This window comes from Lactuca sativa, chromosome 5 (genome assembly GCF_002870075.4).
Source record: "Lactuca sativa cultivar Salinas chromosome 5, Lsat_Salinas_v11, whole genome shotgun sequence".
In the NCBI taxonomy this organism is placed as follows: domain Eukaryota; kingdom Viridiplantae; phylum Streptophyta; class Magnoliopsida; order Asterales; family Asteraceae; genus Lactuca; species Lactuca sativa.
In genome coordinates, this window is record NC_056627.2 from 283,689,802 (window position 1) to 283,704,286 (window position 14,485).

General features: G+C 36.5%; 1 non-coding gene across 1 annotated transcript; it reads right to left on the reverse strand.

The window, feature by feature from the left end:
- Nucleotides 1-3,735: 3,735 nt before the first annotated feature.
- Nucleotides 3,736-3,842, reverse strand: LOC111910425 (small nucleolar RNA R71). Its single transcript, XR_002856534.1, has one exon. It is a non-coding gene; the product is annotated as a small nucleolar RNA R71 (small nucleolar RNA).
- Between the last annotated feature and the right edge of the window lie 10,643 nt (nt 3,843-14,485).

Sequence of the window (14,485 nt, forward strand, 5' to 3'; positions counted from 1 at the left end):
GGCACCTCCTCAATCACACATTCCACAAGCCAAGCACCTTCCACTAGTGAATATTGTTTCTCAGCCTTTTTCACCAGTATCTGTCTAATTATCAAAGATTATTGTTGTATCAAATATTGATCAACTCAACTCAGTACACATTATATACCACTTCATAGCAGGCGATAACATCTATGTAAATTTTCAGGAAAATATTTGAGTCAAAAACGAATATGAGTGAGGTGCAATAACATCTTAGGGACCCAACAATGACTATTTCTATAGGAACAAAAGAAATGGAAAAATAGTTGGTTATATTGAAAATATATGAAAAGTATGAAAGTTATATCAAAATGACCTTACCTTTTTTTAGTCTCCGCTCCAAACTTGGTATGATTCTTCATACATTTGTATCCGTTTTCTTGTAACTACTAAATACTAAACAAACGGAAGTAGCTAATGAAAGAAATCTAGTTGAAGTGTCTAGTTCACCATTTGCACATGTAGAACTGTTAAAGGGTGAATAGTTCTTGAGTATCTCAAGACCACCATTTTCCCTAATTGTTTAGCTTCCTAAAAGAAAAGGAAACAAAGAACGTGAGTAGTTCCTACCAAAGTTGAAATCTTATTCAAGATCAAGGGATGTTTTAAAAAACATCTTCACTTACCTTACCATTACAAGGTCCCTTTTTATCAACCATTATTTCTAAATCGTCAATGCTCTATGGTAAGTTTAGTGGCTATGGAAGCAACTTCTTCATGAACCCCTTCTAACCAATTGCTTACATTTATATTTTTCGTTTTATCCTACACAAAAAAAGCTTTATAAGACCGATTCCATCACTATAAACCAACAGACAAAAAAGATTGTAAAGGGAATATAACCCACATAATGAAAACCTAATATTACTAAAAATAAACCATCAAGTGTATTTTTCTGTTTAGTAAGCAGACAAACAAAAGAAAAGCACATAAAAATGCAATAATGTACTTAATTATTTCTAATAAACAAAAAAGTACATCCCTTGTTATTCTCTTGTCTCAAGTTTGTGCTTTATACCTCAGATTATGGGAATATTTAGGTCAAGAATGCTTACCTATAATTGAAAACATAAGAGTGGGAGAATTCGTGGTTTTGAAAAAAATCGACAACCATTACAACACACGTTCATTGAGGTTTGTTACAGGTTGCAGATCCAAATCCTAAAACACACACACACACACACACACACACACACATATATATATATATATATATATATATAATTCGAAGAAACATAGTACCATATGAAACACTAGAATCTGAAACACACAAACAGTTGAAAAAACACCAAAACCCATAACTCAACAGATCCAAAAAATAATTAGGTTAGAACTCTAATCAACTCGACTTCAAGATTCATCAATTATTCTTTGATTGTACGTCTAATTCTGGTTTCCCACCAGGGATCTGTTCAGAGAGCTAATGGTGGTGGTGAGGATGGGGTTGTTGTTGGGGGTAACGGTGACCATGAATGGTGGTGGCGAGGATAGTGAATGATGCATAGGTCCTGATGGTAGGATAGTGGTTGTTGATATGTGCATATTTACATATATATTTGACATCATATCTTAATATTATTAGCTATATTTATGATTATTATAGGAAAAAAAGTACTTATTATGTTTAATATCTGTTATGAAGCATAAAATACATTCTCGGAAGCAATATGGAAGCTGGAAGCTGGAATGTAGAGCTTAGGCAAGAATAAGACACAAGAAGGATGTTGTTGGACAGCTTGACCCCTTGTCAGTATTTTGGCCATATCTCATGACTTGTAACTCCGATTGACGTGATTCAAAATGATCTGAAAACTAGACACAATTTTAGACAAATTTCATGTTTTGAGAAAATTCCGATTTTTGATAACCACTACGTGGTGATACCACCACGACATGGTGAATGGAATTTTCGCGATTCTTCACGTTGGCTTGGGAAATACGGGATAAACACGAGGACCACGACGTGGTGCCTTTACCATATTGTGGTGGCTAGATTTTAGGAAAGTATATATATCTGAACATTATGACGAATTGGGGGACTTGGAGGTGACTTTCTGGAGAAGTATTGTGACAAAAACCCTTCTATGAACCCTGTGGGGTCGATTTTGAAGCTAGGAAGTCAATTGGAGAAAGGATTTGCATCTACACATTCGATTTTCTTAGTTTAATGATGTTTAGCTTAGTTTACCTTTTGTTTATGTGTTCATCAGTTGTGATTATGGGATAAAACATTTTCATTCGTTTAGATTAGATGAACTCCTGAATACTATGTGTTGATTTCTTGTTTTATGGATTGATGAAGTTGGTTTTTGCTTTAAATGTTGTTTGATAAATCTAAACCTAGATTGTTAAAGTTTCTATCTTTATTTCCTTGTCTCAAGTTTTGTGTAGTTAAACTGCAGTTAGTTGCATGAACTTGGTTTACCTAGTTGTTTATGACCATTAAATTGCTAGAGCTAGATATTGATCATATCTTAGTATAGGTGATAAGTTAGTTGCTTAGCTGTGTTTGAGAGCAGTATTTGATCATAATATTTGCTCGATTACTAGACTGAGAAAAGAACAGTAGTCTGTAGATTATATCATTCATAGTTCAAATTACCTTTAAAATCAATGTAGTGTCCTTAACTTTCATGATCATTGGGGTTAAAGTTGTTAAATTGACTTATGCTAGTTAGTTTGACCATGATGACTAGTAACAATTATTTGGTAGCTAGCCGAATTAATCTATTGTCTTGAAATCAACCATAGGAAACAGGAGGGATTCGAAGGTAAATGAAAGTATCCATTATTCTTGATTTGAAATCGCCTTTCTAGTTGTTTGCTTTAGTAATTAGTTTGTTATTTTAATTTAAGTTTTTCTGAACTTGTAAAATCATATAAAACCCCCCATTTTAGTTGTTTTTCTTAGTTTAGCTTTTAGTAGTTATTTTATTAATTAAATACCGTTCCCTGTGATCGACACCCGACTTACCTAAACTATTCTATAATTCGACTACGTACACTGCCTATGTGTATTTAGCTAGTTAAGTTCGTTAGGTTATAAATTCAAAACTAGATAGTGGGTAGTTTTTAGCACATCAGGTTTTTGGCAATGTTGCTGGGGAATGACTGATTTGATTATTAGTTTAATTGCTTTTAGTTATTTGATCCTTTTGTAGGGTAAAACCCACAAAAAGTTACTTCAGTTTCATTTGTTTTTTTAGTTTTTTTCTCTGAAATGCAACCACGACGTGGTTATCTTCACCATGTCGTGGTCTCACTTTAGTTAGTTTTTCATTTTTTTGTTCCTTTTTACGCGTGTGTTTTCTAGTTTTTTTAGCAGGAAATATGGGGGACATCATGACTATGTCAATGAAAGAGTACAAGCGACATATGAGGAATGAAAACAGATGGGGTCTTGATCCACCAAAAATACCAACCACGACAAAGTTTGAACTTCCGGGGCACATTATTAATATGTTAAGGGAACTACCTTTTTATGGGAAGGAGCACGAGGACGCTTATGAACATATAGAAGAGGTGGTGGAGATTTCACATTATTTTAATGCTCCTAACGTGAGTAAAGATGCGGTGATGCTTGGAATTTTACCGGTCATATTGAAGGGTGAAGCAAAAGAATGGTTAAAATCATTTCACTTTGGAGCAATCATAACATGGGCTGATTTTAAGACCGAGCTCATCAACTAGTTTACCCCTCCTTCAAAAGTGGCAAAGCTTAAGAGAAATATCCATAACTTTCAATAATTAGAAGGGGAGTCGTTATACGAAGCTTAGGAATGTTACAAGAGATTGTTACGACATTGCCCTCAACATGACTTCCATTTGCAACAAGAAATCTCGATATTTTATGATGGATTCAATGTGTGCACTCGTCAACTTCTAGACTCACAAGGGCCCATGACAAAGAAGAATCTGGCAACAAATAAAGCTTTGATTGAAGAATTCTCAAAGCATTCAAGAGAGTATCACAACTCAAAGGAGGATTTCACTAGAGGAAATTCAAGTAAAGATGGAGGTCAAGATGCTATTAGTGCAGTTATTGCAAAGCTCGATGCAATGGAAGAAAAGATCACAAAATTGGGTGGACCAATTCAAGATAGATGTGGAGCTTGTGGAGGACCCCATTCTACTATGGATTGTGATTTGGAGTACAAGAGAACTCAAGACACGACAAAATATCAACACCTAGAGCATAATCTCTACCAACTAGAACGAGTCCAATCCGAGAAGATAAATGCTCTCGAGTCGATGCTATTCAGATTCATGGAAGCTAGCGACAAAAGACATGATGCAACTGATGCAACACTTAGAGTTCAACAAGCATCTATTTTGAGCATTCCATACAGGTTGGGAAATTAACAAAACTTTTACAAGAAAAGCTATCAGATTTACTTTCAAGAAAAGTCAAGTCAATCCCTATGGATCAAGTCATGGCTATTGATATATAAGAAGAAGATGAATTGGAGCATATGAAGGACCTTGAATAGGAGTCTAATTAGTCACTTGAAGTAAAAAGGGAAAAAGAAGAAGAGTATTTTGAAGCTTCCCAGTCACAACGAAGTGGAGACAATAGTGTCACGTCGTGGGCAATAAAAGAACATTATGATTTCTCAGTTGTTGAGCCATATTGACCACCTATTCCTTTCCCATCCCGTGCCAATGCAAATTTGGTGAAACAAGAAAACATGAAGTTCCTTAAGCATGATGAATTTGAATGCACGAAGGAAGAAGAGTGGGAGGAATGGGAGGAGCCTTTACCAAAAGAGCAATTGGAAAAAGAAGTGAATTATTCAAAACCTCCAATGTCAACCCCAATGATGTTTGAGGTGTTTACTTTTACAAGACCACCAAATCCAGTAACAGAGGCGATTGAAGAAAAAGAAGTAGATAGTGATGAGTCTCATTTTGAAAAGAAAAACTCGGAAAGAGACAAGACAAAAGCTAAAGACACGAGAATGAGGAAAGAACCCAAGGGAAACATAAAGAAGATGTCAACCCAATAATGCAAGAAAGTTAAACAAAGGCATTCAATAGAAGGGTTGCTTACAAACGGGTAAGGTTCAAGACGATGGAGAACAGGGAGGTTACACTTCCACCCGACGCAACGTAGAGTGGGAAGGAGTCCCGCTCACGACTTCTCAAAAAGAAGCACTTGTTGGGAGATAACTTATGAGTTTGCATTTTAGTTTCCTTTTGATTTGTTTTAGTTTTAAATTTTTGACTTTTAGTTTTTTTTTAGTTTAACCGAATGATGATGTGTTTCTCTAGTTCTTGATCTTATTTTGTAGTGAAGAAAGAAGTGAAGCAGTGAAAGAGCTTAATATGAAGAAACCGTGTGATTTTTGAAGATCATAATTGAAGAACAAGTTTTTGAATAAATGTGGGGTTCCCATATAATGAATAGAAAATCATTTAGAAGCATATTTACTGAAAAGAAGAGTGGGAATGGTCTTACACATTACAAAGATTCAATGCCCACCTGTTTTAATCTAAGAAGATTCTTGTAACACCCCAAATCAGGTATTACTCTTTAGAACCTTGAAATAGAAAAGATGGCATAAAAGGTCCCTTAGTACGCGGGGCGTACTCCAGAAGTATGCTTAGCGTACTAAGGGTGCATGAACGCGGAAGGTGGCCGCGTATGCAGGGCGTACATATAGGTACGCGGGGCGTATGTGACAGAGGGCCAAAACCCTAATTCTCGGAATTGACACCTATTTAAACAACCTTAAGCCTCTTGGACCAAACCCTAATTAGCCTACATAGCCTCATTTCGCCCTTTTACACCAAATATCCCTTGTAAGAGTGTTTTTGAGATTAAGGAGTTTATTTGTGGCCATTTTAGAGTTAATTCAAGAAGAAGGAATTGCTAAGAAAGCTTGGAGTGGCATTGGGCTTCAAGAATCTGCATCTAGTTCACCTTGAAGAGCTTTTGGAGGTATAAAGCTTTGATCTTGTCATCTTATTCATTAGATCTAGCTAGGGTTTTCTATATTGTCCCTTTAGCTGGTTTTGGACCTTCTCTTGAGAGTTAAGCAACTCCAGAGACTGAAATGGTTAGATCTGAGTTTTATGAGCATGCTAGATGCATAAAGGAGCTAGCTTGAAGAGTATCTAGACTCCATGCATGAGTTTGAAGCTTTATATGAAGTCCTAATGTGAATAATTAAGTTTTTAAGTCCTATATAGCATGCAAGGGGAAAATTTTGCCAAATTTATGCCCCATGACGTCTTAATGAGCTAAGATCTAATATTAGACATTAGAACATCGAGTATTAAGCACTTAATGGAAGAAGCTGCTTAATATGTTTGTACGTTGGGCGTAACTTAGAGTACACATCGCATACAACTCAGGGACTTAGTACGTTGCACGTACCAGGGTGGTACGCAAGGCGTACGCACCTCAGATGGGCTCAAACTTGTTTTGCACTTGTAATCCATTTGGGCCTTAATCAAACTTTGGGCCTGGTCACCTTTTGAGTTAGTTGGCCAACTTATTTGTTTTGGGCCATGGTTACTATGGTTGGGCTTTATTGGGCCATGAAACCCATTAATGATTTTGGACATGGACTTTGGGCCCATTAGCAAAGGAAGACTTTTTGGGCCATTGTGAAAGGACTTGGGGTTTGGGTTCTTTAATTGGATTATGTTCAGCCCTAACCTAGGGTAATGGTATTATTGTTCAACACGGGTGTTCACAGACTGTTAGGAGAGCAACTTTCAGATTCAGCAGATAGAGGTGAGTCTCCTCACCATACCAATGGGTCTAAAGCACCAAGGCCGACCCATTTTATGATATGTGGTATACTAGCTGAAGTTATATTATGTTTCATGATAGCTGGTTATGTGTTAGGAAGTATGCTAGCTATATATGTGGTATGCTTGTATGGAAGACCATGGGAGAGCCCATGGCACCTGGATGTAAGACCATGTGGAGAGCCCATGGCACCCGGATGTAAGACCATGTGGAGAGCCCATGGCTTTCTTATTAACGACCATGGGAGAGCCCATGGAACTTCGGTGTAAGACCATGTGGGGAGCCCATGGCATCTTGGAGTAAGACCCTGGGGACGAGACCACGACATCCCTATATGTTGTATGCATGGCTTATATGGTTTATGTAGCTTTTATAGCTACTATGAATTATATGATTATGTGGATTGTGTGTGGTATGCTCTGGGGAACTCACTAAGCATTAGCTTACAATTTATTGATTTGTTTGAGGTACTTCTGAGCCTAAGGGAAAGGGCAAGTCTTGATGGCACGACATGCACCCTCTCCGTTATTTGATTTGATGGGACACTTTAATGTTTGAAATAAAAAGTTAATGTTATGAATTTTGAAAACAATAGTCATTTTTACTTCATATTTTATGGGAATGTTTGATTAATTAAAAATGAAAATTTTTCTTTTGAAAATTGGGTCGTTACAAGCTAGTATTAGAGCCTTGGTTTGATGGACTCGGACACACTCTCGGGTGTGTCAGGACTCAAACCAAGGAAATGGTAAAATTGTTTTAAAAAATAAAAGTTCAAAACTTCTTAAATTGGAAACGAAGAGAGTCCAATGCACGTGATCGACCAATCCAAGTAAGTAGTTCCCCATTATGTTAGCCATGTTATACTGATATTTGAGTTATGATAATCGTATGAATCTTGCTACGTGTATGCTTTCTAAATTGTATACGGTTAGGATCTTAGGGTAGAGTCTGTTATTCGAAAGTCTATTTGATCCTGTTTTGTGTATAATTTGCATGCATAATGCAACCCGTTATGGCTGAGTTCTAGTTTGATATGGATAGAGTAAATCATAGGATAGCCTAACATTTGAGCTCTGCGGTATCCTGTGAGGCATGACTTGTTCTGGGACGAATTAGAGTTATCTTGTAGAGCCTTAGGGAAGGTACAGGTATGTGTGGAAGGTAGTATTGGGCCCGTACTACTAGAAGCACATGACATGTACCTGAACCAATGTTAAATTTGGAAGCTCCAAGGAGAACTGGTGTGGAAGGACCCCCTTTTTGGATATCCTGATCATTATGTTTTATGGTATTGCAGTATAGTATGGTGGTGAGATGACATGGAGCTGGGGGATCATGATCAGGATCTGGGGCTAGGTCAGGCGACAGTACCGAGTCCATTGACGAGAGGCTGCGCGAGCATATCACAGTCGAGGTTATGATGGGCATCATTGATGCTACCCCAGTGATTTTTGGGACAGTCAAGGAACGGATGATGGAGATTATGGAGGAGAGGCTTAGGGCATTCAGAGCCGAGATTACTATGAGCCAGGTCAGGGCCCGAACTCCCTCGTTCCGGGAGTTCAAGCCATGTGGGGTGCCGGAGTTCTTCGGGGTCAGGGACCCCCTAAGTTAGCCGACGCTGGGTGGCGGACATAGAGAACGCCCAACACACGAGTTCTTGCCTTGCTGCGGCCAAGGTGGGTTTTGCTTCGTGTATGCTGAGGCATCGAGCCCGGGATTGGTGGGGTAAGGTGACTAGCCAGGTGGGAGCAGCCGGTGTGGCTAAGATAACATGGGCAAAGTTTGTCAAGCGTTTCGATTTAGAGTTTGCACCACCCATTAAGTTGTAACGTCTAGTGAGGGAGTTTCATAAGCTCCAGCAGACCACTGAGATTGTGATGGAGATCACTGCCAAGTTTTGAGAGCGAGCACTGTTGATCCCACAATATGCTACAAACGAGTATATGACTTATCATTCTGATGGGTTTTAGCCATAAGAACATCCTATGTGCTCATACAAACCCTAATGCTTGGATTTAGGTTTCTCTATTGTACATGCAATTCATCCAAGACTATAAACCCTAGATCTAGTACATTATAATCAATATAATATATGAATTAGGGTTTAGATCATACCTTGATTGTTATGTAGCAATAACAATCTCAAATTCTCCTTGTAATGACTTTAGAAAACTTAGAGTCACAAATGTCACTCCTCTAATGGTTCACAAACACCAAGAGTAAGAGGATGAAGAGGAGAAGAGAAGGAGGCTGCCCAAAACGTGTGGAAACCCTAACCAATTAGTTCACCACGTTTTTGAGGCTTAAGGGTTCTTTAAATAGTGAGGCTATTAGGGGTATCTAACAAGGAAACCCTAATTTGGATGCTTAGGCCCTAAGCAACCCATGAACCCCCTTTCTTAAAGGCCTTTGGACGATTTCTAATGGGTTTCCCCATAGAATTCGTCCACCCCTTTAATATGGAGTCTATTAGCCCAATATTCAACTATCACACAATGGACAGTTCTAGTCCCTTAAGTTTAATTAATGCCTTTTAGCCACAAACTTAATTCTTATTAATTTTTGACTAATATTAATTAAACAATATGATTTCTCCCTTAATATATTATTCTCATAATATATTAATAAATCATAATTAATCCTTTCTCTCAGTAATTCATCCTATCAAGTTGCTTTGGTGAAGGCAACCCAAAAGGACCATGCACCATCGGGTCAAGTACATACCAAAATAGTTATGGACTTAGACACTAATCCAACAGTCTCCCACTTGGATAAGTCTAATAACTATTCTGCGTATGACTTCAGATCCTGATCTACAATCGTAGCTTTCCAAAGCCGCTGTCAACTCTGATCTTATTAGATGCGCGTGTCCTTCAGATAAGGGATCATATATTCCTCCATTCTAGATATTGTATAGACTGAGACATGGATCTAAATCATTCTCTATGTCTATGTGTTGTTTCCCAAATTCAGATTTATGACGACTGACAACAGACTACAATTGAACACATCAATTTAGTCCCGGCTTGGCCAAGCGCTTAGGTGCCATCACTAAATCATCGAGGGGCCCACAGATATCGCTTTTATCCTAATTTGGATAAAAGGAACGGATAAACTTTGACTCAATGCTCGCTTGCACTCACTCACCAAATCACACACAACAATATGTTTTATAACACCAAGTTACTGGTGCGTTTACATATTATCAATGTGCAACCAACTCGCAAGATACAACTCCCACATCTTGGTTTCAAGAATATAAGATGTTATCGTCTCACCAATCACTTGTGATGAAATCCATGAAGTGATCCAAGTGAGCGTGGGTTTAATCCAATGCTCAAATCATATTCATAAGCACTCATTCTTAATAGAATCTAGACATAGATTCTTAATATCTGACTCCCAATATGGAAACCTTTCCATACTTACCATATGACTACTCATTCTTAATAGAATCTTATCTATTCATAATAATGTCGATATGGTCCATCCAATACTGTACCTCCAACTACTCACAAGCGACCAATCCTCGGCGAACTTTGGATTGTCCTTTGATAGTTGTTTAATTATCTTAGTCAAAACCGATTCTTGTCCTTTTTCCCTCTAAATGTGCTAGACATTTGGAAAAAAATTTAGAATGGTCAAATATTATAGCATATACAATCAATCCTATACCCAAAGCGTATGGGACACGATGCATAATGTCTTACATAAAGATTCGATACTTTATCAATCTTTTGCCATAATATTTTACCTGTCACATTCTCACAATTTGATTTATGAAGAGGGATTCCATAATCATAATCGAAATTTGAGAACGTACTATGTATCCTTGACTAAATTTATTAACATTCCACAACCTAAGCCTTTAGATTTTAAATGAAGCATAATATTCTCTCCCTTAATTATAGCAAAACAACTATTCAATCCTTACGACTTTGTAAAGTATAACTCTTGTTTTCTATAATTAATATTGCTAACTTGCAATACTTGCCTTAATAATCATACAATCATAACATTTATGCTCCCACTATCATGATGATTATTATAAACATAACACTTATGCTCCCACTAGCTTTGACACGTATTCAGAAACAGCTTAACTTTCAGAAAAACAATGCCTTCTGAATTTCTTTAAGTTCATATTTCTAATACCCAATGCTTTGATAATCTGTTATCAAGGCTTTATAAATTTATACACCTTTGCCTTAGATAGTTCATGTGTGTGTCTTAAACAATTCAGACTAATTGCCAGATCTCACAATTCAAATCATGGAAAGGGATACCGTAACCATAATCGAATTTGAGAATACAATTTTCACAATCACTATCTTCTTAAAATCTATCTTAGTGAAAGCATTTCCTCATAGTCATTTTCATGAAGGAGGGAATCTTATGACACTTAGATTTTAATGGTGTATGAGTTCCTATCCATGTGAATTTGTCAAAAACAAGGTTTACGACAAATTCAAACTCATATAGACCGAACTTTCTTAATCTTGATTTCTTGCCTTATGGTCACACAGCTGCCCACCATGTCTTCCAAGTAGTTAAGCAACTCACCCTTTTCTATCAATGTACTTTTCATTGATCAATGTCCTTGCCTTTTATGCATTCAAATGAGAACTCATAGGGCTCACATGCATAATTAACTCAATTGGAACGGTACAGAAACAAGATAATGTCAACACGATAGGTTGTAAACCTCAACTCGTGTGCTAGTGATGATCGATAAGGTTTATTCTTGATTAGTTCTTGAAACTTTTCAAGACCATTAAGACTCCTACTGACTCCTTGATACATAAGCATTTCTTGACAAAAAAATATTCAAGAGTTAGTGCAACTTTTATCAAGATAAAACACTTCATAAATTGGTCCTAGTTGGTCTTTGTCTCATCCAAGACATCACAACTTTCCAATTTTAAACGTGCAAGAATAAAAAAAAACTTTTTCCTTATTCTACATTTGATGAATGTTGTAAACCTTCTTAAGACTTGTCACTCAATGTCACAATCTTAACTTTAAGACTTGTTTTGGAACGAATTATGATTGGCTTCTTGATTTAACCATTTCTTCAATTTTCGATTCTTCTTAGACGTACAATTGCACTAAGACTCACTTAGAGGATCAATTGAGATATGGTTCTTAATCATTAAGACCCATCATAAAACATAATAAAAGGTACTCTCCCTTCTTCTTAGAATAGAGAAACGTTTATCTTTCTGCCTACTTGATTCTTCTTATTTGTTCTGCTATTGATTTAAACTCTTTTCAATCAACTAAGAATCACACTTAATCTCATAAGCGTAATCATATTTACTTAACCTTAGTAAATCATGACGAATATCTTTGTTACTCTTGTGATGAACTTGATCAACACACAACCTTGTGTACTCGATCTCCTAGTCCGTCATTTGACACTTTGTCAATGAATTAGTCTAATTTTCCCAAATGTGAAAGTTTTTCATTCATCGTGCAACCAAGTTGCATGATTCCAAGTTTCTGTCCAATTGAAACTTGGGCGATGAGAAACTTTCCCTATTTGGTAAATTCTTGACATTTCCACAATTAACATAATGAAGAATCACATCCATTCGTTGTAGAAATATGCAAACATCAATTTTTCATAACGATTTCATTGCAAGGAAATAATAAAATAAATAAATACGTCAAACAAAATTTATTTTATTCATAAAAGCAGCGGAAAACATTTGTCCTTACAATTCAAATCAACTGAAAAACTATGTAATCAAATATTCCTAACAACTCTATCATAACTTTCAAAACTCAAAATCTAATCTTCAAATCCATTTCTTCGTGATTAGACTCATCTTGCTCTTTCATCAAGCTTCCTCTCTTTTCACTGATCCTGCAAAAAATTCAAATGCAATCTTATCACATCATGTATTAAGAATCAACGAATAGGAACTTAATGGAGTTAGATAGTAGATTTTACCTGAAGCACAGCCATACTCTTTGACTCTCCCATCTTCTGGACTCTTCAGGCTCTTAGGGCAGAATTGTATCCATCGCCCTTTCTCTTGGCAGCAAACGCAGGTCAGTTCTCCTAGAACGTCCTCGGAAGCATGGCTGGTTGACTTTCCCAACAAATATGCTCCATTGCTTTGCCAAATCATTTCTGATTCAGCAGCAATGATCATGTAGGTTAGGTCAATGAGGTTTTCGTCATGATCCATCGTATAATACTTTCTTTTGAACTCATTATATGATTTGGGAAGTGACTGCAGAACCCAGTTCACAGCCAACTTATCCGGGAATGACGCACCCAACATTATCAACCTATCGATGTGTGATTTCATTCCTAGAACGTGGGCACACACGGGTTTACCATCTTCATGTTTCATTTCCAATAGGGCTTTAGTGACATTGAACCTTTCAATTCTTCGATCTTGTGGGTTAGGGAGAATAACGGGAGGAGGTGGAGGAAGTGAAGCATGATTTCTTGTTCCTCGATCGAATCGTGGAATATCATCTTCATGTGGAATGCTTGTTCCACGGGATTTGAGAAGACCATAGTTGTCGTACTTTGACATCTACAAACGGGAGAAAACAAATTCAAGTTAATTGATCGATTGAGTCCTTAATAAATCACCCAAATGAGATATTAAGGCTAGGACCCAACACAATATGCTACAACCTAGAAAAGGGATGCCATAATCTAGTTGCAGAATATTTGAAGGTAAGTGAATGACGATTCACTAATTTCCACCATTAAAAAAAACGAAAAAGAAATATAAGTTTTAAATCTATGAAAACTCCTACATCCTTTGAGATTCATTGAACATTTCAATGGCATGTTTAAATCTCGATATGCCCCTGCAGTTTGTGAATGGGATGTCGAGGATCACAAAGCGGGTGTGAATAACCATGCAAACTTACATGGTGCCCCCACATGTTACAGTCACCTATTCGATGTGCCGGTTAACCACACACGCTCCACCGAACTATGACAAACATTGAGTCACCCTTTGCTACCTTTGCTTAGAACCATTTAGTGTGCCGGTTAACCACATACGCTCCACTAACGTCTTCGCAAGGGCACAAAGTGTAATTTCATGGATATATATAGTGTGCCGGTTAACCACATACGCTCCTACTAACGGTAAGACTGACTTTTACTCATACATATATATAATGTTAGACTTTTAATGTTATATATAGTATACGGTGTATTTTACACTTTTAAAATACTAGGTGGTCAAATTTAATAATTATACTTTTAATTTAATTAAATTGTACACCAAAACTTTATGGATTTATTAAATCTCTTTTTATTATACACCTTAATTAATTAATAAAACCATAAGGGTGTGATTTGAACTTTTCAAAAACTATACTAGGGTTTTAGAATTTAACATTTCTAAATTAAACTTTTAATCAACTTTTAAATTCCAAAACTTGAGGGCAAGTTTTGAAACATTTCAAAACATTAGGGTTTAGAATTTAAATATTTCAAAATCAAACTTTTTAATCAAAATTTAAATTCCAAAACATGAGGGCAAGTTTTGAAACCTTTTCAAAACATTAGGGTTTCAACTATTTAAATTTCAAAACAAAACTTTTGAGTTCAAATTTAAACTATAAAACCTAAAGGGGAAAAAATTGAAACTTTTCATAACACAACGATCAAATAACAAATAATATAAATTAAACAATTTATTTTATCATTATCTATAT